The sequence below is a fragment of the Sinocyclocheilus anshuiensis genome, unplaced genomic scaffold, assembly GCF_001515605.1.
Source record: "Sinocyclocheilus anshuiensis isolate Anshui unplaced genomic scaffold, SAMN03320099.WGS_v1.1 scaffold402, whole genome shotgun sequence".
In the NCBI taxonomy this organism is placed as follows: domain Eukaryota; kingdom Metazoa; phylum Chordata; class Actinopteri; order Cypriniformes; family Cyprinidae; genus Sinocyclocheilus; species Sinocyclocheilus anshuiensis.
Genome location: NW_015542375.1, coordinates 547,616 through 547,887, shown reverse-complemented (window position 1 = coordinate 547,887; position 272 = coordinate 547,616).

The following is a 272-nucleotide window of genomic DNA, read 5'->3' as shown; positions in this document are numbered from 1 at the left end:
CGTAATTGTTGTTTTAACAATGTGCGATTTGACATTATCAGTATTTTGCCAAAAAACAAACAAAACACTCCTACAAGAGTGCCTTGAAGTCTAGTAGAATAAACTAGTGCGCGCGCATTTAGAGTGTGTTCTTTCACTGCGTGATTTAGTCTGTTAAAATGCATTTAGAATGATCACAAAATTGAAGATATAGGGGCAGAAAATGTATATATTTATATCGATTCATATAATTAATCAATATCACACGAAGAGAGCCGTTTTTTCTTAAAAAT